We start from the raw sequence: 26,193 nt of genomic DNA, 5'->3' as shown, positions 1-26,193 counted from the left end.
TCTGAGGCCACATTTGAACTCAGGTCCTCCAGACACCAGAGCCAGTGCTCTGTGCCATACTGTAGCCTCAAGATCATGATGTCCTTAAGCATAGAGTGTAGGGTTGATTTTCCCCCTAAAGATGAGATGAATAATGAGTGCTATTTTCAATATTTAATGCTTAATATAAAGCTCTTCTCTCCTGCATCTTTTCACTAGTCAAATCAACATTAGTGTCTTTTTAAAACCACAATAAATCTCTTTGATTCAGACTTGAGACTGGAATCATTCAATTTATATTAAACTAAATTGCCTTATCTCTTTGAGTGCCAGGGAGCCCCTGGAATGTCCAGAACTCTATACCAACATGGCCTAGGATGTCCATCTTTGAAAGCAATGAACAAGGACAACAGAGAAGGGGAGATATGGTTTCTCTAAATCTCCCTTTTTCCTGCTCCCAGTCATGACAGAATGGGAAATGTTTCTTGCCTTTTGCTCCTGAAAAATAAGATTGTTCTTTTTATATAGTGACAGTCGGCAGCCAGATCATGGACCCATTAATTTCAAAAGCACAAAAATGGCTAAACATATGTTGCACATGAGTGATCTTAGACAGAACCTTCCATGTGCCAGAAAAAAAAGGGGGGAAGGGGAAACAATATAAATTCTACATAATGTTTCTTTCTACTTTCTAGTTTTATGCAGCTTTAAGTACTCCTTAAAGTGCTGGCAATTCTTGATGCCATTTCCTATAAATAATTTTATATTATAACCTTACTTTGGTATTTCAAGACCCTATTATTTTATAAGCATGGGGACTTCCTCCACTGATAAAAGATCATAATTCCATAGTAATCTATGGTTTTTGAAAGTTGTCATGGCCCACACATTCATCAATCTTGCAGCCAACATGGTAAGGAGAATCTCTACTTACTTAGCTATAGAAAGCAGAAGCCATTGATCACTTGATTAATATTTGAAGCTTTTTAGCAAATAAGATCTGACCTCTGCTTATGTCAGTTGAACAAGCCATTATCAGGAATGAATGAACAAGTTATTGTCTATCAGTGTAATGGAATACTCTTCTACTTAATTCTTATCCCTGAGTCTCAATTTTCCCATCTGTAAAAAGCAAGGGTTGAAATAAATGATCACTAGAGCCCTTTCTAACTGATCCTATAGTTCTGAAAAAGACGTTTGTTTCCCATGACTTTTTCTTTTACAACCTATATATCCTAACTAATTTAAGAAAATCTGTAATATTCTTAAGAGCCAACAATTTATTTCAAGATCATAATGTCTTAAGCATAGAATATATAATTGATTTCCCCCCTAAAGAAGTGATGAATAATATGTGCTGTTTCAGAGGAGTAATGAGGGAAAATGCTCCCCACCTCCTAATAGAAAGGTAAAGGATTCAATACATAATAGAACAAACTTTTTTTTTTTTCCAATGTGGTCAATGTGGACATTTGTTTTGATTGACTATATATTTTGGTTGTTTTTTTAAAAGCAAGAAAAGTTGTATAGGGAGAAAAAAAAAAAGTCATAATCGCTTATATACCACCATAGGGCACTGAGTAGCAAGTAAATTTAATCCAATCCAATTTAACAGGCATTTATTTAGTAAGTGCCTACTACATGCAAAGGACCAATATAGCTAAGTAAGGAGAGATTCTCCTCACTAGTTTGACTGCAAGATTGATGAATTTAAGGACCATAGCAACTTTCAAGAACCATTTAGGAGATTACTCTAGGATTATGATCTTATCAGTAGAGGGAGTCCCCATGCTTACAAAGTAATAGATTCTTGAAATACCAAAGTAAGGATATGATATAAAATTATTTATAGGAAATGGCATCAAGAATTCCCAGCACTTTATGAAGTACTTAAAGATACACAAAACTAGAAAGTAGAAAGAAAAATTGTGCTAAACATTGGAGATGCAAAGGGAAAATGGGGAAGGGAATGTCACTACAATACAGTGAAACTTGCCTCCTTCTTCTAACAAGATACTCCATCTCTGCACTCCAAGAATTTTCACTGATTGTCTCTGATGCCTGGAAGGCTCTCTCTCCTCTTCTCTGCCTCCTGGCTTCTCTGGATTCTATCAAGCCTAAGCTAAAGTCTTATCTTCAAGAAATCTGTGTGGGTCTTCCTTAATTTTAGTGCTTTTTTCCTCTGAGAATATCTACAATTTATCCTATATGTACATAGTTGTATGTACATAATTGCCCCAATTGAACTGTGAGCTCAGGGTCTTTGGGGGGGGTTGGTGAATAGAATGTCTTTCTTTCTATCATCTGTGTGAGTTCAGTACCTGGCCCATAATAGGTACTTAAAGAACATTAGTCAACCAATATTCCCCATTGCAGCTGTTCCAAATCTTTTTTCATCAGGCGTCAATATCACCCCCATCCTCTTCATAAAATAGGAGAATGAAGTCCCCCACATTGTGAGAACCTTTATCTTAAAAAAAAAATGGGCCTTCTTATTGACAAGGATAACCCCTCCATTTGTCCCCTTGATCCTATTCCTTTCATCTTCTTTAGGAGCTTTTTCTACTGAATAATACCCCACTTTGTCTCTGTCTCTATCTCTCCCTTTGTCTCTCTCTCTCTCTCTCTCTCTCACTCTCACTGACTCCCCATATAATACTTCTTTCCCTGATTCCTATAAATATGTTCAGGTCTTTGGTATTATTAAAAGACTTTTCCTTGACTCTAACATCTATTAAAGTTTTAGTCTCTCTTTCTCTTCTCTTATGCATGGTTACATAACTTTAAAAGAAAGTAGTCTATATTCTCTGCCTCTATTTCATCACTTTAAAATGTGTAGATTCTTACCCACGCCAAAAAAAATTGCCAGAGGTAGAGTGGTACAATGGAAATGGCACTCATTCCTTAAACCTTTGCAATTTGACTTCTGATCTCTCCTCTCTTCTGAAACTGATCACATCAATTGCCCATAACCATCAGTTCTATTTATTTATTTATTTTTACCATCAGTTTTTTTTTAAACTTGATGACTTTTTTCTCAGTTCTCACTCTTCTTGAACTTTCTTTTTTTTTATTTAACAATAGTTTTTTTTTTTTTAACATGATATATGCATGGTTAATTTTTCAGCATTGACCCTTGCAAAACCTTCTCTTCCAACTTTTCCCTTCCTTCCCTCCACCCCCTCCCCTAGATGTCAGGTAGACCAATACATGTTAAATATATTAAAGTATATGTTAAACACAATATATGTATACATAGCCATATAGTTATTTTGCTGCACAAGAAAAATTGGGCTTAGAAATCAGTTAAAAATAACCTGAGAAGGAAATCAAAAATGCAAGTGGACAAAAACAGAAGGAGTGGAAGTGCTATATTGTGGTTCACACTCATTTCCCATAGTTCTTTCACTGGGTGTAGCTGGTTCTATTCATTATTGAACAAATGGAACTGATTTGGTTCATCTCATTGTTAAAGAGAACCATGTCCATCAGAATTGATCATCATATAATATTGTTGTTGAAGTATACAATGATCTCCTGGCTCTGCTCATTTCACTCAGTATCAGTTCATGTAAGTCTCTCCAGGGTTTTCTGAAATCATCCTGCTGGTCATTTCTTATAGAACAATAATATTCCATAACATTCATATACCATAACTTATTCAGCCATTCTTCAATTGATGGACATCCACTCATTTTCCAGTTTCTAGCCACTACAAAAAGGGCTGCCACAAACATTTTAGCACATACAGGTCCCTTTCCCTTCTTTAATATTTCTTTGGGATATAAGCCCAGTAGTAACACTGCTGGATCAAAGGGTATGCACAGTTTGATAACTTTTTAAGCGTAGTTCCAAATCGCTCTCCAGGATGGTTGGATGTATTCACAACTCCACCAACAATGTATCAGTGTCCCAGTTTTCCCCCATCCCTTTCAACATTCAGCATTATCTTTTCCTGTCATCCTAGCCAATCTGACAGGTGTGTAGTGTCTTAATTTGCATTTCTCTGATTAATAATGATTTGGAGCATCTTTTCATGTGGCTAGAAATAGTTTCCATTTCTTCATCTGAAAATTGTCTGTTCATATCCTTTGACCATTTATCAATTGGACAATGGCTTGATTTCTTATAGAGTCAATTCTCTATATGTTTTGGAAATAAGGTCTTTATTAGAACCTTTGATTGTAAAAATGTTTTCCCAGTTTATTCTCCTTGAACTTTCACAACATTTTGACACTATTGGCTACCTCCTGCCACAAATTCATTCTTCTTTTGGCTGGTTCTTCATCAATTTATCAAGATAACTTCTACTTAGTCTTCTTCTTTGATTTATAATCACCCTTTTACCTTCTAAGTATAGATGTCTCACCTCCAAGATTCCCTCCTGCAATATTTTCTTATTTCTTTCTAGATTTTCTAATGGTGGTCTTGTCTAATTCAATTATCATATCAATGAACAAATCTCCCAAATCTACATTTTCATACTTTATCTCTTCCCTGGACAGAGATCCTATAGCACTAGCTGCCCATTGGATCCACCTGAATGCCTCGCTTATATCCCAAAGTCAGAATGTCCAAAACTAAACTCATTATTTTCCCAACCAAACTTGCTTCTTCTTCCATTTGCCTATTCTATTAATGGTGTTACCATCCTCTCAGTCACCCAGACTAGAAATCTTAGAATCATGTTTGACACTAAATCATTGTCAAAAATCCATTGACTTCCTCAACATTATTGCAACAGTCCCCTTGTCTCTACTCACAATGTCAGAATTCTAGTTTAGGAGGTCATCACTTCTTATATGAACTATTGAATTAGCTTCTTAATTTGTCTCCTAACCTTATCTCTTTCCTTTCTCGTCATCCTTCACACAGATGCTAAAATTATCTTCCAGTCACACATTCAACCAAGTCACTTACCTTCTCAAAATCATTCAGTGACTTTCTAATTCCTAAAGAATAAAATTAATACTTCTTAACTTGTTTCTCCCAATTCTGACTTCAACCCACTTTTCCACCACACTTCACCCAATTCTGCACTAAATGTTCCAGCCAAACTAGACAACTAGACATTCCTTGACCTCAACATATCATCTTCTGCTTCCATTTGTTTGCAAAGGTCATTCCCCTTCTTTCTTTATATGCACCAATAAGAATTCTTTGCTTTCAAGTTTCAAATAACACTTTCTCCATGAAAACTTATCTGATCATCTCAGCTAGCAACTTTTCCCCTTCCTCATATTTTTCTAGAGAATTTTTTTCTGGATTTATCCTTAACTTCCTATGAACTAAAATTTGAATTTGATTATTTGTGTATCTCTTCTATATATTCTCCCTACCATCAGCAGAATAGAAATTCATTGGAGGTAGTCTATATCTCAGCTTCTTAAACCTTGAGTCACAACCCTATATGGAGTCTCATAACTGAATGTGGGGGATGTGAAATTATGATTTGTTATCAGTAAATGTTTGATTTATAAAGCTATTTTATATACCTATTATCTGGGATCACATAAAAATTTCTCAGACAAAAAGGGGTTGAAAGTATAAAAAAGTTTAAGAAGCCCTAGTCTATATAATTTTTCCCCTATTCTTGCTCTCTGGGATCATTTCTACCTTTAAATCTTGTGACCCTCTACACTAGTGGTGTCAAATTCAATAGAAACTGGAGCCACTAAACATTACTTATGTATCCCTTCTACCTATATCTTGATTTGGAAAATCACAAATTAACATCATTTATGTTGTGTTATGTTTTTATTTATTTTGCTAAATCTTTCCCAATTACATTTTAATCTCATTCAGGCTTCACTCCAGAGTATTACCAGCCTTGTGCTTGACACCTCCCCTCTAGAGGATTATTGTTTTAATCCCTGAATCAAGTATTTTTCTTTCTTTGATCCACTCTCATACTCATCTCCTGGATTTTTAAAACCTTTTGAAATCTGGCTCAAACCTACCTTTCCAGATTTATTGCCTATTCCATCCATTCATAATCTCTATGGTCCAGCCAAGCTTTATTACTTGACATCTCATCTCCAACCTCCAGGCCTTTGTACCAGCTGTCCAGGTCCCAAATTTTCTGTAAGACTGTATCAGACACTTAGAAATCCTAGCTTTCTTCAAACCTGAACTCATAGAGTGCTTCTTGCATGCAGCCTTTCCTGATTTCACACCATCCTCCTCTCCTCACCCTGAAATTACTTTACATAAATCTTATATTTATTTATCTATGCACCTGCTATTTCCTCCTGTAGAATATAATATCCTTGGATCAGGACCTGTTTCATTTTTTTTTTCCTTTTTTGAATGTCCAGCTTCTGGTACATGTTGTTAAAGTTATTTAATAAATACTTATTGAATGGATAAATGAATGAGAACTCTTGCACTGAGTACAATGTCTTGCACATTGAATAGACATTTAAATTTTAATTTCAACTAAATAGACATTTAATTAATTAATAAGACATTTAAATTGAATTTTCATTGACGTTTCATAATGCCTACATGACATGAAGATATTCTTAACTTATTCCACCTTTGTTTGATGAGATCAGGCATTGCTCCTGGTATTATATAAGTAAGGCTAGTTTTCCCTTACTAAGTAACAAAGGGATAGGGACCAAGGGTCAAGAAGAAAGTTACTGAAGGAAGGAATACAAGTAATAAAAGGTCTTTTATGTACAAAAATGTTTATAGAATCTTTTTTGTGGTGGCAAAAAAAAAAAAACCCTACAAACCAAGAGGATGTTCTACAATGGAGGTATGGCTAAATAAGTTGGTCTATGAATGGGATGGAGTATTCCTGTGCTGCTGTGAAAAATGAAGAAATAGATGATTTTATAGAAATAAGAAATATTTGCATGAATTGAAACAGAGTGAACTATGCGGAACCAAATGAAGAATGTATATTATAACATCAATATTATAAAAATGAGCAATTTTGAAGAGTTTTATAATCTGATGAAGAATGAAATAAGCAGAATTAGGATAAGTTTGTATACAATAACAACAACAGTGTAAAAATGAACAAATTTTAAAGCTGTAAAAATGATGATTAATACAATAATCATTCTTGATTCTATATAATCTATTATAAAGAGGTGATAGATTTAGGATGCAAGGTGAAACATGTACATTTTTTATAAGCCACTGAGGGAATTTGTTTTTCTTAACTATGCAGATAAGTTAGAAGGAATGTGTTTTACTTTTTTTCCCCTGAGGGATAGAAGGAGTTAGAAAGCAGAGAAAATAGATTTCTGTTCATTCAAAAAGATAGAGCAGGAAGAAGATGCTACATAGGTGAAATGTTGCCTGAATTTTCAAATTCACTTACTGCATTATTAGATTTTCTTAACTGTTTTACTTTGTTAAGAGAAAGCTCTGACAATGTGAAAATAATCTGTAAATATGTGACAAAATTCAAAAATAAAACCTTAAAAAATAGTCACAAATGAAATAAACTTCCTGATCATGAAAAAAAAAAAAACATTTAAAATAAATTAAAAGAGAAGGGGAAGAAGAGAAAAAAGACCTGAAATCCTAAGACAATGCTTTAGATTGCTTCTTGAACAACTCTAGAATGGCTGAACAAACTAGGGTAAGTTAATTTAAATCTATTTACATTGGTATTGGAACAAAAAAAAAATTATGAGAAAAGATTTCAGAGAATACTAGATAGTATGAATTGATGAAAAGTGAAAGGAGAAGAACCAGGAGAACAATTTATATAAGGACAACAACATTATAATGAAAAACAACTTGGAAAGATAAGAACTCTGATCAAAACAATTACCAATGATGTCTGCAAAGGACTTGTGATAAAAACAAGTTATACACCTCCCCAAAAAGATGATGGATACAAGGTACAGAGACATACATTTCTAGACATGGTCCCTGTGTGAATTTAAAGTAGTTTCCCCTCCTTTTACAGGTTAATTTGAGGGAGGGAGACAATAACAATGAGGGGAAGTAAGACAGTTTTTAAAATATGTAGAATTTATTATATATTATTATTACTTATTATGCATATATATATACATTTATACCTATTTATTTATATATATAATCAAACAATGTAAAAAGGAAATTTATGGCTTTATATGGATTATCTTTTTGTGTTTTACTGCATGGATGGAAACATATACTTTTTATTCTGTTTAAGATGAGAATTTTAAAATAAAGGTAATAAAATAATCTTCAATATTCAATTAATCCAGAGGACCAAGGCTGAAACCATTGACATATTTTCTTGGTTTCTGCTATACCAAAATGAAACTGGGAAATGAGCTTTCTTCTCTGGCCTACCACATACACTATTTCCAACCACTAGGGCAAATGTGAAAGCAGGGAAACTGCTTCTAGATAAATAAATGCTGTATCCTTGCTTAATACTTTTCCATCCTGTGGTCAAATAAATTTCATTGTTGTCTCTTAGATGACTCAAGGGTCTTATTTTACTCCATTTCCAAACCTGAATCAGTTAGATGGGCTTGGCCCAAAGTGGTTCTCTTCACAAAGGAAGAGTGATTATATTTCAATTTAATATGAATATAAATGCTTATGTAGTCATAGTAACTATATTTCACCTTTTGGTGAGAGATATAGTTAAGCATATATGTTTGTACATATGTATGTGTGTGTGTGTATAACCATGTATGGTTAACTATATGGTTAACATATGGTTAAAACATATATTCTGATAAGGGACTTTCTCTTTAAAAAAAAAAAGGAATGATTTCAATAGTTTTTATTTTTCCAAATATATGTAAAGATAGTTTTCAACATTCACTTTTGTAAGACTCTGTGCTCCAAATTTTTTCCTCCTTCCTTTATCTTTCCCATTTCCAAGACAGTAAGCAATCTGAGATTAAATAGGTTTTATATGTTAAGTTAAATACATGCAAAATCCTCTTAAACATATTTCCATATTTGTCATAATGGGAAAGAAAAATCAGAGCAAAAGGAAGAAAACCATGAGAAAAAAAAAGCAAACAATATGCATAAAAAGGTGAAAATACTATGCTTCAATCCACATTCAGCCTCCATATTTCTCTCTCTGGATGCAGATGGCATTTCCCAAATCTGTTGGAGTTGTCTTGAATCATCACATTGCTGAGAAGAGCCAAGTCCATCACAGTTGATCATCACATAATTTTGCTAATACTATGTGCAATGTTCTCCTGGTTTTGTTAACTTCACCCAACATCTCTTCATATAAGTCTTTTCAGGCTTTTCTGAAATCAGCCTGGTGATCACTTCTTATGGAACAATAATATTCCATTGCATTCATATGCCAGAACTTATTCAGCCATTCCCTAACTGAGGGGCATCCACTCAATTTCCAGTTCCTTGCGACTACTAAAAGAGCTACTACAAACATTTTTGCACATGTGGATTCTTTTTCTTCTTTTATGATCTCTTTGGTGTGCAGATCCAGTAGTGACTCTACTGGATTAAAGGGTATGTACACTTTTATAGCTCTTTGGACATAGTTCCAAATTTCTTTCCAGAATAGTTGGATCATACTATACACTTCAACAACAATACTGTATGAGGATGTATTCTGATGGAAGTGGAAATCTTCAACATAAAGAAAAGCCAACTCACTTCCAGTTGATCAATGATGGACAGAGGTAGCTACACCCAGAGAAGAAACACTGGGAAGTGAATGTAAATTGTTAGCACTAATATCTGTCTGCCCAGGTTACTTATACCTTCGGAATCTAATGCTTATTGTGCAACAAGAAAATGATATTCACACACATGTATTGTATCTAGACTATATTGTAACACATGTAAAATGTATGGGATTGCCTGTCATCTGGGGGGAGGGAATAGAGGGGAGGGGGGGGATAATTTGGAAAAATGAATACAAGGGATAATATTATAAAAAATATGTATATAATAAAAAATTATTAATTAAAAAAAAAAAGAATAGTTGGATCATTTCACAACTCCACCAACAATGCATTAGTATCCCAGTTTTCCCACATCCCCTCCAACATTCATCATTATCTTTTTCTGTCATCTGAGAAGTAAAAAGAAATGACTTCAAAGCTAATTTTCTTGGAATTTGAACTTGTAGGAGTACCTTAGGAACTATATAATATAATTTTCTCTTTTACAGATGAAACAACAGAAATGCATGAAATTAAAGTCACTTGTCCCATTTTACACAGAAACAAATAGAAAGCCAGGCTACAAACCCAAAGATGTGTCACTCTTAAAAAACAGGGTGCTTCCCACTGTACCACATTGCCTCTCAAGGTATGTGGCATCATGTTGGGGGCTAGAAACATCTCAGTAATAAGCACTAAAAGATGGATAGCTCACATATGCATACAGCATATATATATTTGTAGTAAAAATGGGGGCGAGGACAGGATGAGGAAGGAGACAGGAGTAAGAATTATAGCGTACTTTCTATGTGCCAGGCATTGTTCCAAGCACCTTTTACAAATCCTATCTCATTTGTTCCTCAAAATAGTCCTGAAAGTAGATGTTATTATTATCCCTTACTTGAGGAAAATGAGGTAAACAGAGGCTAAGTGACTTATTCAGAAGCACACAGCTAGGGAATGATTAAGATCAAAATTGAACTCAGATCTTCCTGATTCCAGGTCCAATGGTCTCTCCACTGCAGCACTAGCTGCCTCCATATCCATGTCTTTCCATAAATTCATCATCCATCCATGCCTACTTATCCTGGGTGACTCTTGTCCATGTCCTTCCATAAATATAGGGATAATTGTACATAATCTGTACATTTTCATAAAATAATCTCCATCTTTCCTTAGCCTATGATGCTCCTTTTTTCATGACCATCAGGCTTTGGTGACATTTTTTTTTTACTAGATTTTTACTGAGTAGATTGGCTCAATTATAATCCTCTGAAATGTCATTTTCTGTTGTTTATCCCATTATTTGAAATTTGTCTTGTCATAGGAAGTCCAGGAGACCTCCCTCCTAAACTATATTGTATTTAACTACTTTATATGTGTATATACATAAATTCATATGTGTATATGTGGAGATATATACTTTGTATGTATATTCAATATGCTGTATACATATTTTATACATGTTTATATAAATTCGTTATCTCTCTCATTAGAATTTAAGCTCATAGTGAGTAGGGACTATTTCATTCCTTATATTTGTTATCTCCAACCTCAAGGACATAGTAGTAATCTGGCACATAGCAGGCACTCAATAAATGATCGTGTATGGACTAATTGATATTATTTATTATATTTAAAAGCACATCATTGGATGCTCAGAAAAGTATTTGTATGGTTAAGAAAATTCCTCAATAGTTAAATGTGTAAATAATTATAGAAGTGAGCGCCCAACATGCATACAGGAACACATACACACACATAACCCCCATGCATCCAGACTATGCACAGCATCTTAAATGCTGCTTGTTCCCTGTGTTTAATTTGTTTGAAGGTTTTCAGTCACTGTTATTGTTGTTGTTGTTGTTGTTGTTCATTGTTCTTGCCTTATTTTGAATAAGTAAATTAACCAATGAGTGCCTGAGGCCACACTGCACATGTTCAAGGTTTGTGGCATAGGAAGGGATAAAAGCAAGGATGGTAATATCCACTAATGGATCTTCCCATCCCATGAGGGGTTTTCATTTCTTTTGCTTGCACAATTTAAATAGCAAAACTATCCCCCTTTAAATAACACCAACCTTTTGTCCTTATGAGATTTTGGTTATCAGGCCATAGTCTGGCAGTTTGAAACCATTTTCTTCCCAATTAGCTTGCAGTTGGGTGCAGAGTCATGCTGTTTTGCGGTTTCTCTACCTTCATTTGACCTTCAAGACAGATCTGCAGTACTCTCTGTTTAGCACCAATATCACAATCAATGCAGAGAGGCATTTGATATGTTTTCTCAAGAATCTTGCACTTTAAACCTTGAAGCTTTGAAAAGATTGGTTGCAAACTGTGGTATGTGTTAAGAGACCAAAGGGGATAAGAAATTAAGAAACCATTTATACACTTAAGGTTTTTACAGCCACTCTTTATGTCAGAGACAAGTATGGATAAAAATATCATTATCTACAAATTCTGTTTTGGTAGCCCTCTACTTTGTCAAAAAGTCTGAACTTTCTATTCTTCTTGCAGCCCACCTTCTCTGGCTGCTTTCTTTCTTTGAATCCTCTCTCTTTCCTTCCCTTCTATCCCCAAGTACATGCCTTCATTACAAGTTACACCAACCTAATCCTCATGCTCACATGTCACTCCCCTGAACTCTTTCTCTCCCCTCCATGTTAGTTACAGAATGATTGAGCTGATCTGAGAGTTCTGGTTTTGTCCTCCAGGACCCTCAAGGAAGGTCCAAGGAAGAAGCAGGTCAATCTGAATGTACAACCACCTCAGGAATTGGATTCAGAATCCTTTTTGCAGGAAATAACAGCATCTTATAATAACTTAGAGCAGAGTAAAGGAACTCCCTAAGCCAAGCTATAATAGATAGGCCAGTTTTCTTGAATATAACTTATCATTAAGCTCCAAAGTACAAAGAGACAATAAAAAAGATCCCTCTTCTTCACAGCCAAACAAACAAACCAATTATAAACTTTTAGAACTAAAAGAACTTGAACATGATTTAAATCAAACTATTTATTTTATAGATAAGAAAACTAAAATTCAGAAAATAACTTACCTGAGGTCCTACAGATAGTAATAGATCTGGGACTAAACTCCCAAATCTCCATATTCCAACCCTGATGATTTTTTCACTACACTATATCTACATATCTATGTATGTATATATATATATATATATCCCATGCAAGTGGTTCTGTGATCTCATCAATGTGAGTATTGGTTTGAACTATGCAGATTGCAAACTATCCATGCCTACTTAATCTAAATGACTGTTGTCCATGTCTTTCTACAAATTCACTATAAGGAGAGCTACCCTTTGTATAAGATCTACCTAAAGCTCTCCTGATATCCATTGAAAGATGTGGCTGGTTGTCCATTGGCTATTACTTACTCTTGCTTAATGACTAGATCTTCCTTTTTGCTCTAATGAAAGTCCTTTACAGTATTGTACCAAAATAAAGAAACTTTAAGAGATTGTTACCCTAACGATCAGTGAGAGTGAAGAGGATCGGCTATACTAAAAAATGTTTAGTTAGCATTTTCTTTGTCTTATGGCTCTCCTAACACTTATTATTCTTTCCTGAGGAAAAGGGAGGAAAACACAAAGAAAAGGAGAGAAATTGTAGCTTGGTCAATGAAAGTCATCTCACAAATAGTTGAAACAAAGTTAACTTCAAAGAGTTAAAGCTAAGTTGCAAAAGAAAACCTTAAAGGAAGGAATTATGCTAGAAAGATGGCCTGAAAACTGGGCTTGCCCTCAAGCACTTTTATTTGTCAATCATGAAATATCAGAACAAGTACCTGGAAAGCAGTGGATAGAGCTAATAGATCCAAAAAGTGATAAATTTCTCCACTTGAAAATTAGAGAATACCAGGAAGGTTACACTGATGGTCGTCTTCATTTGGATAAGTAGAAAGAATACTATTACCATAACCATTTAGTTTCTATTGTTGGTAACCATCTCAAAAAGATCACCTCCAGTCATAAAAAGGAAATATATATAGTGAAAGTGTAAGACATATTTTTGTCACAAGGCCATTTAATAAATATTGGTTAACTTCATTTAATCTGATTTAAAAAAAAAAAAAGTTGAATCTTATCCCAAATTAGATCTAACAGATTGTCTGCAATTTGAAACAGTGAAATGCTTTATTATAAAGTCTGTTACTTAATAAAATCTTGATCATTGTTTTTGCTTGTATCTGTAGAAATTTTCATTGGGCACCTAGGTAGTGCAATGGGGTAAATAAAGCAGTGGACTTTGTTTAATGAATACCTGAGTTCAAATCTTGCTTTACATACTTTCTAATGATAGAAAGTCACTTAGTAACTCTTCTTCTCTGTCACTGATTGTTATGGTAGCAATCACTTAAAGTTCCTTTATTTTGGTACAATGATGTATAGAACATTCATTAAAGCAAAAAGGAAGATAGGCTAATCATTAGGTAAGAGGAAGGAATAGCCAATGGACAACTAGCCTGACATTCAGTGAATGTCAGGAAAGCTCTAGGTAGTTCTAACACAACGGTAGAATCTCCTTAAGGTGAATTTGTGGAAAGACATAGGTAATAGTCATTTATGATAAGTAGGCATGGATAGTTTGTAATCTGAATAGTTCAAATCAATATTCACATTGATGAGATCACAGAATATCACTGGATAGTGGGAAAATCGTGAAAGTCGGAATCAGAAGATTTAGAGGTTTAGCCCCAGATCTACCACTATCTATGTGACCTCAGGTAAGTTATTTAAATTTTCTTATCTGTATCCATTTAACATGTTTTTATTTCACTAATAAAATGAAGGTAATAATAGCATTACCTTCTGGAGTTGTGGTGAGGATCAAAGTCAAAAACAAAGATAGATAGATAGATAGATAGATAGATAGATAGATAGATAGATAGATGGATGGATATGAAGTACTTTGCAAATCTTAAAGCTTTATTTAGTTTTTATTTTTTTACTTAGTCATTTTATTTTACTTTACTTTTTAATTATTATTAAATATTGTCTATTATAATTTCTAAATTTAATCATTTATTATAAATTCCTGAATTACCTAGTTTAACTTTTCCTTTTTACAGCTGAGGAAACTGATTCAGAGCAGTTAAAATGATTTACCAAGAACTTGAACTTAGATCTTCAGATTCTCAGGTCCAATATTCATTCAACTACACTATCAAGCTGAATTAGTTAGCAAGGCAGGTCAAACAATAGAACTCAGTAGCTGGAGGAGGGGAAGAAAAAGTTGATAAGATTTAGATGCCTTTTGCCTTGCCCTTGGAACTATTAGGAACTGTTTTTTTGTTTGTTTGTTTGTTTTTTGTTTTTTTTCCCTGAGAATCATTATTTTATTGCTTCTTTTTCCTTAGTTCCTACCTTCTTTTCTTTTTACTTTCCCCTCCTCCTCACCTAACTAAGTTTAAGCACTTTATCCACTCATCTCTGGCCATGCATGAAATGCAGACATACCAAACAATAAGCACCCTGTCTCTTACAACTGTTCTTATGCCAAAAGAAAAAAAAATTCTCTTTGTATCATTGCAAGATTAAAACCTTTCCTTGGCTTTATGTGTATTCCTGTGCTTTGAGTTTGTGTATTCTCAGAGGAAAACTAGCTGGGATAGTCTGAAATGTATATAATTATGTCAATCTCTTTAGGAAATAAAGGAGAAAAAAACCTGTCACCAGTGACTCCCCACTCATCCTTCTTCCCACTAAGCTAGGGTGTCTCCAAAGGAGAGGTCAAGGGAAGTTGGCAATCATAAGCAAAGCCATCAGCATGCTCTGATTAACCCTCTGAAGCAATGTCATTATCTGTTTCCTCTCCTGCTGAGAACAGTTCCCTGGCAGTCTCATAAATAGGCCACACTGCAGTGAGACCCACTACATCCCACAAAAGGCTCTGGAGTGTGAGACTAGAGGACAATACATAATGGCTCTAGGGTTTCTTGAAAATCATCCCCATTCCCATGGGCTAGGGTAGTTGTTGGAAATAAGTAGGGCTCACCCTCTAAATGGAAATCCCTGAAGACTAAGCAGTTTGAGACTTAGTACCCCAGCCAAGGAACTCAAATGTAATAATCCAAATGGGATGATTTAGGAGTCTAATGGTAAGAAACCATATTTTTGAGATGGAAGCAAGAATGCTCTGGAAAAAAAAAATTATCAGCTCCCTGAAAAGATGTCACATATTCAAGTTTAATTATCTACATTTTCTCCATCAATTCTTAAATCTAGAAATCAACAAAACAATAATGGAGTCCTAGTTTATAGGAATTGCCCATTTCTGAAGGGTAAATACACTTAAACTTAACAATTGGCTCTCTGGGGCCTGATCAAGCTGATTGTAGCCCACCCTGGATGGAAGAAATCTTAATCCAACCTGTTCATTTTACAGCTAAGGAAACTGAAGCCAAAGTATATTAATAAATTTGGACAAAATCACATAAGTAATCACTAGAAGAAGCAGGATTAAAACCTGATACCTGATGCCACTGTACCATGCTGGATATGACCATTTCTAATTCAAACACCATATTTCTTCCCCATTACATTTTTCAGCAGCATCCCCAATAGAAGATGTATCTCTTATTGTAGTGTTCTTTAGTTCAGTTTTCTTGGGGCTTCTGGAGGTCTTTGGAGGTCTTTGGAGAAGCCTTCCTTTCAGTTCAATAATCACCACAAGAGTAGCCAGATGTTAAAGTCCAAATCCTTTATTATCTCTTTCTAAGTCTTGTCTACTTTGCTGGGGCTTCAACTAGCTTTTTTAGAGGCCTGAAGACTTGGATTCAGTGGAGAAGCTAAGGAGGACAGCCTGCCACCAGGAGCCTGACTGAAGGTGAAAATTGAATCTCTCTCTCCTTTATTCCAAGAGTTTAAGCTCCTGCCTCCAGGTTCTTGTCTTCTCTGCCTCTGAATGAGCCTGGCTGAGGCTCCTAGCTTACATGCTCTACACTGAGTAAAAACCAATCATTATATCACTAGGAAACCATTATTTGTTGTAAGATTAAATCAATCATACTGAACTTAAAGAATTATTAAGCATCATGCTAAACTAGATAATCACTGTCTCATCAATTCCACTTAGTTCCTTGTAAGAATCCTTGTTTCAAGTTCAGAGTTCTGGCCCATAACATCTAACTAAGAAATAAAAGAAGAAAAGTTTAATTTGACCTCCTAGTTTTGAGATATCAAGTCCTTCTGGCTCATGAATGTCCAAAGCCTCATGCATTCTTTGAAAGACAATTGTTTATTGCAAAGAAATGTTATCAGACTAGTACCCACAAGATCTTTGTTGATACTTAATAGTATCAGTAGGGTAACATCACATATCTTGTCTTCTACCCTCTTCCTAATTTTCCTCTTTGTATCAACATTACCACCACTATTCTGGTCACAGGGGTTTGCAGCTCTATCATCATCCCCTTTCATGCTTGTGAGGATCAAATGAGATAATAATTGTAAAGCACACAGCACTTAGTGTTCTGAAAATGTTCGTTATTATTACTAAATCAAGGCACTCTCTTCTATATTCTACCATTTAGATGAACATGGCAGTAACATGGCATCATGAGAACTGTTTGCTAGGAGTCAAAAAATCTGATCTATCCTCTCTGGGTCTGAAATTTTAGGGTTTTGGTTGTTGTTGTTGTTGTTTTTATGTTTGTTGTGTTTTTATGAGAACTTATATAAACGTCAAAGCACTCTATTAATAGTAGTTTCTATTAATAAGATACTTTTTTAAAATATTTTTTTTCACAATAAGATACTTTTGTTACCATAGTGGCATACAATAGGATCAGCACATCTTTGCCAAGTTGTTCTATGATTCTCAAATTCTTAACTTCTTTGCCTATAAAATGAAAGCTTTGGAACAAATTTTCTGGTTCTAGCATTTTACAATTTTGTGGTTCTATAAATGTTTGATATGGAAGTTTTAGAGCCTATGCAACTAAATTCAGAATATACCCATAGATAGGGCAAAAGGGGCTCCTTCCTCTCCCTATGCCCTCTGGTGCCCAGTGTTTTCAGTCTACTTCCTGTCACCAAAAAAAAAAAAAAATTGATAAATTAATTCCCACTAAGAGGTTAATGATTTAATGAGTCCCCTCTCGGAGTCATTTGCATTTTTAAAGAGGGCAATTCTAAACCTAAGGAATGAATCAAAAATAACATGCTACTAATACCTTAATTTCAGGCATCAATGATAGGCTGGAGAAGAAAGATATTTGTAACCAGGGAACATTCCTACCTGCCACAGAATACAGCAACTAGGCCATCTACCACCCACTCTACCAATATGTTTGCCTGGAAGTCTCCTTTGCCTGGTCATCAAGATAGAGAGAAAGGTGGAGAAATAATATAAGCTTTGCTTAGCCTCCTTCTACCTACACAATGACTTGACCAAGTCATACCAAAGGAAGTGTTGTTGCAATAGTACTGTAAGATGGGAGTGAGCGAGGGGGGGAGGAGAGGAGGAAGAAGAGCAAGAAGTGAAGGAAGCTGTCCTCTGTTTCTGAAATGTTCTTCCTCCTCATTCATATCTTCTGTTGGTAAAGCTAATGTTATTGCCACGATAGCAATAGTGTTAGTTTTTGGTCTCAGGACCTCCTTATATTTTTAGAAATTATTCAGAATCCAAGAAGCTTTTGTTCATGTGGAATACACACACACACACACACACACACACATATACATACACACACAAAGAAATACATATATACTATGTATATGTACCATACATATATATGTACATATACACTGTATAGATATATACTATATGTATATATACTATGTCTAGAATTATATCTTTATAATTTTGTATTTTGTATATATATTATTATATGATTAGATATGTATCATATGTATTATAATATCTAATACATAAATATATATGTGCATGTTATTTGCCATACTATAAATTGAAATGTATCATTATAAAATAGTTTTGAATCAAGGAGCCCCAGAAAGCATCTCAGGGACTTCCAGAAGTCCCCAGAGCACATTTGGTGAATTGCCAAATTATACCATGCTTCTTCTGCTATACTACATTATTAATACATGTATAATTTTGTTAATACAAATAATGATAATCACTCTTCTAAGAATGAGTCATCACAAATAGAAACTTTTTTTAAATTTTACATAAGAGTTTATATAAAGGGAAGAAAATGGTCCATCTACCAGCAAAAGTCCAAAGCACTATAAAATAGGGTGCTGTGTCGTATTATTACTAATAATAGTAATAACTAGTGTGTATTTATGACTTTAAAAGTCACAAGCACTTTGTCACAATCAACTTTCATAAACAACCTTGTAAAGTAGATATTACATTAGATTATGAGCTTCTTGTTGAAAACTATCTTTGCAACTATATGGAAAAAATAAAGTACTATTAAAAAATTTTTTTAAACTCTCAAATCTAAAATAGAAACAGAGACACAGAGAGAGACAGAGACAGAGAGATAGCAACAAAGGGAGACAGAGACAGATTAAGAGACAGCGACAGAGAGAGACAGATTTTGAGTTTCTCAAGAGCAAGAACTGTCTTTTGCCTTCTCCTAAGTGCTGTGACTGACACATAGAAGGCATACTTTTTTCTGGATCACTCTCACATCTACTCCACCTGTACATCAGCTGCCAAGTCCTCAAATGGATACTTTTATTCTATTGCCCACCCCCATCCCTATATTTTGCCTTCCTTTATTAGAATGTAAGCTCTTTGAGAGCACGTACTGTTTTGTTTACTTCCCAGTGTCAGATGTCCCCAGTGCTCACCACAGTACTTACCCATAGCAAGCACTTAATATATGTTTGTTTATTCTATCTATCTAAAAGAAAACTAATATAATGAAATAAAGATGAGGTGTTTATTTTTACCCAAATTCACAGACTCATGACATCTGTCCTCTGGTTCACAGATCCCAGATTAAGAACCCTTGATTAAAAGAGATTCCCTGCAAGGTTGAAATTTGCTAGCATCATCAGGGTTAATTTACATCAGAGGCAGGAATTAAATCCCAGCCTTCCAAATCCAAGACTGACTTTCCATCCAAAATACCATTACATAATTATGCCCTTATATAAGCTCATAGAAACATAGACTGTTTTAGTTGGAAGGGACCTGGGAGATAGTCTAATCCCATCCTTTCATTTTACAGATGAAGAAATGCACCTAAGCAGTAAGTAAACTCAAATCTTCTGATTTTAAATCCACGACTCCATTTTTTCCTCCCCGATTCTTTGAAGCTTCATTTCCATTGGAGAATTCTTGGCAACAGTCTCCCAAATCAGTTCAAGTATCTTCCATATGGTTGACTTTAGGTACTGGTTTAAGAATCTGAGTTTTGCCTTTGATGCCAGGAGGTAGAGATGGACAGTATTTATACCATTGTGTTGCTGCCCACCTCCCTCAAAATTATAACTTGATTTCCCTGTTTATCAGCCCTCTTCCTTCATTTCATCTGGAGAGTCAGTGTACTGTCAGCCTCAAAGAGAGACAGAGAACACTGTCTGAGGGTTTTCCTCTTCTCTTAATCTTTCTTCTAGTTTTCTTTCCTCTCTCCACTACTACCACCACCACCACCCCCTTCCTCTCTCAAACTGTAATTCATTAGACTGACTGAAACTCCACCATCCCCCTCTCCAGCCTGGTAGGTGGGTGGCACTCTTAGTAATTTGGGTGTGGGCATAAGAATACCAGCATCCAATTTCCTTTTTCAATTCAGTCCAGCCCAGATTCCCACAGTGGAGCAGAGCCCCTGGGGGCACTCGGAAGTCTAGAGCCGAACCTGCAGTAGCTGGGTCCAATGCTGGAGGGGAGAGGAGAGAGTGTTAATGGATTTTGTCAGCAGCCCAGCCACTAGGATGGTGCCGCCCCCATCAAATACCTCATTAGGAGGGCATTCAGAGAAAAACATTAGCTGACTAGGCTCTTTGAAGATGCTTTCATTCCCACAGGGGGAGCCACAACAGCCAAAAAGGCACCCCTCCAAAGGGAGCATCAGATCACTGTCTTGGATTATTTGGTGTATTAAAGTAATTTAGGCTATTCTGCTTGTATGAAGTAAATGACTTCATAGTGATTTAGCTTGCAGTGAATCAATCAACAAGTATTCATTGAGCATCTATATATATGTCTTTGTTCCTCCAGAAGATCAAAATGGATGGATGGAAAAGGACCTTTGAGTTCGCTATGTTCAAGTCCCTTCTTTCAGGGATGGGAAAGCAGAGAAATAGAAAGCTGAAAGAACTAACAGTAACCCAGCTGGGACCCAATTCAGGGGCTTCACATTTCAACATCCAGCATCCTACCTCTTACATATACATTGCCTATCTTCAAAGACCTGGAATGTGGAATATTCAAAGTAGTGTAAATCCAGGCTCTTGCCCTATCAAGGAAGATGAAACTAATAGTCATAAAACAAAGGACTGAAGTTGAACCATACCACCCATGTCCATCCGCAGACTTAAAATCCAGGATGAGACAGGGATTTGGGCTCATGGTTAATGTGGGAATTTGCTTTTGGTAAATTATGCAAGTTTGTTATGAGGGTTTTATTTCACTTTTGATTTTTTCTAAAAAAATTATTCAGTTAAAGGAGAAGCAATGGAAAGGAGAAATTCAAAAAATAAGTTAATTTTTTTTTAAAAAGAAATTTTTTATCCAAAGAATTTGGATAGGCAAAGTGTGAAGAGGACACTATATATTAGGAGAAGGACATAAACACAGATGAAAATACAGGAGTGAGCATTCAGGGTCAATGAGTAGTCAATCATGACAGTAAAGAAGGTGGTCATTGTCTAGGCAAGGAGAGTGAGATTGAATAAAAGACTTTAAAGAAGTTTGATTTGGTAAAAAAAAAAAAAATATATATATATATATATATATATATATATATATATATATATATATATATATATATATATATATATATATATTACGCATCTCTAAATATAGAATGGAACAGAAAGACTCAATGCAAATTGAAGCATATTTTCTTCTTTCTTTTTTCTTTTTTTGGGGAGGAGTGGTAAAGGGAGACAGGGCTAGTGCAGGAATTTGTTTTGCATGTCTATTAGAATGTCTTGTTTTTCTTACTTTCTTAGTGGGTAGGGAAAAGGAAGGAGAGATCATAATAAACTAGAAAGAACATTGAATATAAGAAAGTAGATGCCCTCCAAATGAGGTGGAATCATGATGTAGCAAGTCTGCTCCATTAGCAATCCTAAAATGAAGAGGATAGGGGAAAGTGCCTAGCATGTTTAAGGAGGACATGAACAAAAGTGATACAGGATACCACAATGTAAATGGATCATAATCTGTACCATGGGAGGCAGTGACTACATCAATGAGATCACAGATTCTGGCACATAGACATTTATCACAATCAATGATTTATTTATATGTATATTACGTATATATTATATTTATAAATAAAATAGTGTTTATTGATGGATTGATTGAAAGTCAGGGAGAGGGGTTTGAAAGTCAGGCAGATAGGTTTTGCTAGACAATAGGAAAACTATGATGATGGTCATCAATTCATACACTCAGATTCCTGGGCTCAACACCATCTTGGTTTGTTAATACATGAGGACTAATAGGTTTCTGGTATCAACAGTGAAAGACATCTTCAAATCAAAACATTTGCCAGTGTATTAGAAAGCTATAGCCACAACTGTCTTTCTCTTCGTGGAAAACTATTAAGACAAAAATGATAAACCAGCAAGAATACTGTTCAGGTGACATAACTGGTTAATGCTTATGACAATGATGAAGTGGTTGCTCTTATATCTGGCTCTTCAGATAATGCTGAGCCTGGGTTCTCAAATATATACCCCAAATATATTGTTTATCTTTGAAAAAACAATCAGCTTTGCATCAGTTAGATAACAAAGCCCATGATTACTAGTTCAAAGATTTCATAACCTTTTTAAGAAGCCCAGTTCACATAACTCTCCTAAAGACTATGGCAATACTCAACTGGTCCTCCTAAATATTATGATTTATCCATTTGTTGATGCAGTTCTTGCCATGCTTGTAGAATATCTTTATTAGGGCAATATCAGGTCTTCAATTGAGCAAACTCTTCTAGTGATAGGCTTTGATCAAACAGGGAGAGAGAATGCTTACTTGGGATTCCCCCCTTATTTAAGTTGAATATCTACATTGTACAGCAGCAATAGAATGTATTACTAAGCATCTGGCACATTGTGAACCCAACTAGTTTACCTCTCCAAATCAAATGCTAGGATGTTATTTTTTTTTCTTGACTATTTTCCCAGAAAATTGTGTATGCTGTCAACAAACGGCTTCATTACATGATCTCAGCAAAACGGACATAGTTCGTAGCCATGAATTTTTCACTTTTTAGATAGAACTGTTGAAAAAAGTTGAGCATAAATAGATCAGCATAGCAATGCAAAGGACAATCCTTAATGGTGAAAGGGAAAGCATAGGAGCTCAGAAGGCAATAGAACCATAGTCTAGTGGGAAGAATGGGAAGAACAAAAAATAGTCCTACAACAGGTATAGTCTCATCCTTTTCATCCTTACATATACTTAGCAAAAAGCCAGCAATGATTTGAGCTCATAAACTATTGCCAATGCAGAATTCTTTAGGCATAGCTCTTTTTTTGTTACACTTTTAAGTTCCAAATTGTCTCCCTCCTTTCCTTCCCAACCCACACTAGAGAAGTCAATTTGACACAATTTGACACAAATATATAGCTAAGTGTAAAACCATATTATACATACTTGTATTTATCAGTTCTTTCTCTAGAAGTAGGTAACATCTTCCCTCAGAGGTCTTTATACTTGATTTGAGTGTTTAGAATACTTAAAATAACTTAGTCATTCATAGTTATTTTTCAAACAATATCACTGTTACTATATACAACATTCTCTTGGTTCTTTTCATTTTACTCAGTCAACTCAGTCAAGTATTTTAAAACATAGATTCTTTTCTTTTTTTCCTTGATCACCTTGAAAAATAAACATGGTAATGGCATTGCTGGGTCAAAGAATATGCACAGTTTTATATAATTCCAGATTGTTCTCCAAAATTAATGAATACAATTCCATCAACAATGTATAAATGTCCCAATTTTTCCACATTTCTTCCAATATTTATCATTTTCCCCTTCTATCATTTTAGCCAATCTGATAGGTATAAAATGATATCAATTTAGAGCATTTTTATATGACTATATGTAGCTTTAATTTCCTCATTGAAAAATTGTCCATTCATGTTCTTTGATAATTTATCATTTGGGGAAAAATATAGCTTTTCAAAACAGCCTTATCTCGTTATAATAGAACAAAACTTTTTTAAACAAGATTTTTGAACTTAGTTTCAATTATTTTGTAACAACTACTGTATTGGGAGAACATAATTAAGATAAATTGCTCATTATTCCCCAGGCACAAAAATTTTAAGAACTTTGACAGAACAGTCCCAGGTGACCACAGCCCAATTGATCACTATATCCCTATACCTTGCCTTAGGTGTAAGAATTGCTTCCTAAAGCCTCACTGAACTCAGAAGATTCATTCCCACTCTGGCACCAGCTGCCACAGACCATTCATTCCACTATGAGTTCCTTAAGAACAAGGAATGTCTTGCCTTTCTTCCTAAACCCCAGTGCTTGGCACGTTGTCTAATAAGTGCTTACTAAATGTTTATTATTGTCCAAATTGACCAGTTGAGTATCACTCAGTACCTATCCTCCTTGAGTCTGTTCCCTTATCCAAAAATAAAATTGAAATTGTTAATCTCTTATCATATATATAATCTTTTACTTTTCTAAATGCATGCAAAGATAGTTTTCTATCTCTGCAAAACCTTGTGTTCCAAATTTTTCTCTTCCCTCTCCACTAAGATAGCAAACTATCCAATACAGGATTAAACATGTGTAATTCTTCTAAACATAGTTCCATATTTGCCATGCTACTCAAGAAAAATCAGATCAAAAAGGGAAAAAAAAAAAAAAAACATGAGAAAACAAATCACAACAGAAGGTAAAAACACTATGCTTTGATCTACATTCGGTCTCCATAATTCTCTTTTTGGATGCAGATGGCACTTTCCATCACAAGACTATAGGAATTGCCTTGAATCACTTTGTTGTTGAAAAGAACCAAGTCTATCACAGTTGATCATCACATAATCTTGTTGTTACTATGTACAATGTTCTCTTCATTTTGTTCACTTCATTCAGCATCAGTTCATGTAAGTCTTTCCAGACTTTTCTGAAATGAGCCTACTTATCATTTCTTATAGAATGGTAATATCCTATTATATTCATATACCATAACTTATTCAGTCATTCCCCAATTGATGGGCATTCACTCAATTTCCGGTTCCTTACCATTACAAAAAGGACTGCTACAGCATGATAAATGTGGAAATATGTATAGAAGAATTGCATATGTTTAACATATATTGGATTACTTGTTCTCTATGGAAAAGGGAGAGGGGGATGGGAGGAGAAAAATTTGGAACACAAGGTTTTGCAAGGGTGAACGTTGAAAACTGTCTTTGCATGTATTTTAAAAATAAAAAGCTATTATTTTTTAAAGGGGTTGCTACAGATATTTGCACATGTGGGTCCTTTTCCCTCTTTTATAATTCCTTTGAGTTACAGACCCAGTAGAGACATTGCTGAGTCAAAGGGTATGCACAGTTTTAGAGCCCTTTGAGCAAAGGATGATGAATATTATATATTTATTTATTATTTTTAATCTATTTTTTATTTATTTATTAAAGTGTTTTATTTTCAAAACATATTCATGGGAAAATTTTTAACACTGACTCTTGCAAAACCTTGTGTTCCAAATTTTGCCCTCCTTCCCCTTACCTCCTTTCCTAGATGGCAAGCAATCCAATATAGGTTATACATGTTAAAATATATGTTAAATTCAATATATGTAAGCATATTTATGCAAATATCTTGCTGCACAAGAAAAATCAGATCAAAAAAAGAAAGTAAATGAGTAAGAAAACAAAATGCAAGAGAACAACAACAAAAAGAGTGAGAATGTTATGTTTGATCCACATTCAGTTCCCATAGTCCTCTCTCTGAGTGTAGATGGCTCTCTTCCTCACAAGGTCATTGGAACTGGCTTCAATCGTCTCATTCTGGGAAAGAGCCACATCCATCAGAATTGATCACTGTATAATATTGCTGTTGCTGTATACAATGATCTCCTGGTTCTGCTCATTTCACTTAAGCATCAGTTCATGTTAAGTCTCTCCAGCCTCTCTAAAATCATCCTCCTAATCGTTTCTTACAGAACAATAATATTCCATAACATTCATATACCATAACTTATTCAAACATTCTCCAACTGATGGGCATCCACTCAGGTTCCAGTTTCATGACACTACAAAAACCACATTTTTTGCACATGTGGGTCCTTTTCCCTTCTTTAAGAACTCTTTGGATCTTAAAGAAGGGAAAGGACCTGTATGTACAAAAATGTTTGTGGCAACCCTCTTTGTAGTGGCCAGAACTGGAAACTGAGTGGATGGCCATCAATTGGAGAATGGCTGAATAAGTTGTGGTATATGAATATTATGGAAT

The sequence above is a fragment of the Sminthopsis crassicaudata genome, chromosome 1, assembly GCF_048593235.1.
Source record: "Sminthopsis crassicaudata isolate SCR6 chromosome 1, ASM4859323v1, whole genome shotgun sequence".
In the NCBI taxonomy this organism is placed as follows: Eukaryota; Metazoa; Chordata; class Mammalia; order Dasyuromorphia; family Dasyuridae; genus Sminthopsis; species Sminthopsis crassicaudata.
The sequence above is the reverse complement of the archived record's forward strand: the minus strand, read 5'-3'. Positions refer to the sequence as shown.